Here is a 3,528-nt window from a genome sequence, read left to right as displayed (position 1 = left end):
TTGAGTGACTAAGCACATTGGCTTTAAAGAGTATATGAGCTGTCACCTCACTAATCTCCATGTTTGTGGAGCCTCCCCCATCTTCCCTAGAGAGAATATGATGGAAAACAAAATAGTATAAGAATATGTCTTACACTAATCTGGAGGAGCTCTGGTTGATTAAATCAAATGTTAGCATTCCCTGAAATTCAGCTCTGAAAGAGCCCTATTAATAGCTACTCAGAATTGACTCCAACAGGAAACACACTCCAAGAAGTGTGATTATTCCTTCGTTATGATTTACCTACTTCATACAGATGGTGGCACCTTTATTAGAGGGAGGAGCTTTTTTCACATAAAAATAAGGTCACAGTAAACAGAACATCTGCTGTATTGTAAATGGGACTTCCCTGGTGGGCTCAGATGGTAAAGAATCTGTCCCCAAGCCAGGACACCAAAGTTCAATCCCTGGGTCGGAAGATCTCCTGGAGAAGAGAATGGCTACCCACTCGAGTATTCTTGCAGGGAGAATCCCATGGACAGAGGAGCCTGGTGGGCTACAGTACATGGGGTCACAAAGAGTCAGACATGACTGAGTGACTAATACTTCAATAAGCACTTTAACTTCAAATTGTGACTACCCAAATAAGATCAAACGTGCATCCAGGAGTTTCTGGATGCGAATTCTTCAAATAAACCGAAGTCTGGAGCTTCCATACTGTCACAGAGCCTGGCACATGTGGTTTAGTTACTAAGTTGTGTTCTACCCTTGGGACGCTGTGGGCTGTAGCCTGCCAGGATCTTTTGTCCATAATGGGCTCTAAAATTAATCCACGTTCACAGGTGCATCTCATCTTCCTGAGCACGCTGCTGAACTGTGGGCCCTCTTCCAGGCAACAAGCTGTAAACTAAGCCACTTTCTCAAGGAATCTTCATGCAGATTTCTTCATAGCAGAAGCGGACTTCATTGTGAAAAACCACTCTGAATTTCTCTGTTTTCCAGGGTTGGAATTTTGGTGTAATGGTCTTAACTTCGATTAAATGGTTGCTGTGTATAAAAGACATTACTTTGCCAACAAAGGTCTGTCTAGTCAAAGCTATGGTCTTTCCAGTAGTCATGTATGGTTGTGAGAGCTGGACTATAAAGAAAGCTGAGTGCCAAAAACTTGATGGTTATGAACTGTGGTGTTGGATAAGACTCGTGAGAGTCCCTTGGACAGCAGGTAGATCCAACCAGTCCATCCTAAAGGAAATCAGTCCTGAATATTCATTGGAAGGACTGATGCTGAAGCTGAAACTCCAATACTTTGGCCACCTGATGCGAAGAACTGACTCATTGGAAAAGACCCTGATACTGGGAAAGACTGAAGGCAGGAGGAGAAGGGGACAAGAGAGGATGAGATGGTTGGATGGCATCACTGACTCAATGGACATGAATTTGAGCAAGCTCCAGGAGTTGGTGATGGGCAGGGAGACCTGGCATGCTGCAGTCCATGGGGTCCTAAACAGTCGGACACGTCTGAGTGACTGAACTGAACTGAACTGTGTACAAAGAGCTGTTTTAAATTCCTTCCTGGATCAGGTCATTCAGTTCTCACAACTCTAAGAGAAAATGTTTTTATTAGCTTCCATTTGGCAGCTAAGAAAACTTAAGCAGAGAAGGATTAAGCCAGGGGTCCCCAACCTCCAGGATCTAATGTCTGATGATCTGGGTGGAGCTGATATAATAATAATAGAAATAAATTGAACAATAAATTTAATACATTCGGATCACCGGGAAACCATCCTCCTGACCCACTCCATGGAAAAATTGTCTTCCAATAAACCAGTCCCTGGTGCGTAAAAGATTGGAGATCTATGGATTAAGCAACATTTCCTAGGTCAGGCAGCTGGTGGCAGTGGAGTCAGGATTCAAACCCAGGTAGGATGGCCTGAGAGCCCAGAGTCTTCTACACTATGCCCTGCGCCACACTGCCTCCTGGGGCCACCAGGTTCCTATTGTTGGCAAAGAGGGAGCTATACCAATGGAGCTAGATGGGCAAAATTTACCTCTTAGTCATGGAGGAATGTCCAATGTGTCCACATTTCAGAACACACTGGTACTCTCCAAGGTTATTAGCCTCTCTAAGAAGGGAGAGGGGAAGGGAAATGGAACAATCAAGCACTTACTATGCAAACAAGTCTGTGTTCAGCATTTTCACATATCCTACAGGTTAGATATTATCAGACCCATTTTTCAGATAACAGACTTGGGGGCTCAAAGACAGTAAATAACTTGTCCAAATCACTGAGCCAGTAAGTGACAGAGCCGATGTGTGAGTCCATAGGTCTCAAACACTCATGTTCTAGCTGCTCTTAACACTTTGAGTTTCATTCAAGAATTGCTTAAACCTTCCGCAGCACCCATACATCATATAATAAAGATCTTAGAGAATAAGCAAGAGAAGGATCCTTTTTCTTCTTTCAGTTTTTAATTCAGCTTCTTATTCATATGAGCCCCACCACCTGTATCTGTCTCTGGCCTGAGCCCCCATCTCTCTGCCTGGATATGCTTCTTCTAATTGGAACCCACAGAGGTCATTCTTTTGCTGTACCTATTAACTTCTGTTTAATTTACAACATTGCCCTATTAGAATTGTGAAGATTATTAACTTGGATTTTTAAATCAGATTTCCTGCAACTCTGCTCAAGGCAACCTTATTTTCCCAGTAGAACAATCATGTATTTTCAGTGAGTGGTCATAAATATCGAAGAGTTAGTTCCCAGCTAATTTAAAAGAATAAAGGATGAAACATCCTTCAAATTTCATTCTGATCTAATTTTGGTTGAATAAGCTGTTTGCAAAGGTCACATTTGAAAGCAATGTTATAAACAGCCCTAAGGGGGATATTTACAAGTTTAGTTCTGTGTGTTTGTATGTGTGTGTATGTGTGTGTGTTTGTATGTGTGTGTTTGAATGCATTTCTACATTTGTAAACAAAATGAAAAGAAAGGAGAGCATTAAAATAACTGGAGAGAATAAAATGCCAAATTCATTTTTCATAGTAATAGATGGTGATCGTTGATTATCCTACCAATCACCTGAGGCCCTGGAAGCTTCTGAGGATTTCTGAATTACCAAAGAAAGAATAAAATCTCTCTACTTGGTTTTCTGTTCAGTTATGTTTTCTTGTGTTTACAAGTTCTGCAAGTTAGAGATGATAGAAATTTTATAGATACAATTCAGCTCAGTTCAGTCACTCAGTCGTGTCTGACTCTTTGCGACCCCATAAGCCGCAGCACTCCAGGCCTCCCTGTCCATCACCAACTCCTGGAGTTTACCCAAACTCATGTCCATTGAGTTGGTGATGCCATCCAACCATCTCATCCTCTGTCGACCCCTTGTCCTCCTGATAACTTTCCTTCCAGGGAGTAAGCGTCTTTTAATTTCATGGCTGCAGTCACCATCTGCAGTGATTTTGGAGCCCCCCAAAATAAAGTCAGCCACTGTTTCCACTGTTTTCCCATCTATTTGCCATGAAGTGATGGGACCGGATGCTATGATCTTAG

The sequence above is a fragment of the Bubalus kerabau genome, chromosome 7 (assembly GCF_029407905.1).
Source record: "Bubalus kerabau isolate K-KA32 ecotype Philippines breed swamp buffalo chromosome 7, PCC_UOA_SB_1v2, whole genome shotgun sequence".
NCBI lineage: Eukaryota > Metazoa > Chordata > Mammalia > Artiodactyla > Bovidae > Bubalus > Bubalus kerabau.
The sequence above is the reverse complement of the archived record's forward strand: the minus strand, read 5'-3'. Positions refer to the sequence as shown.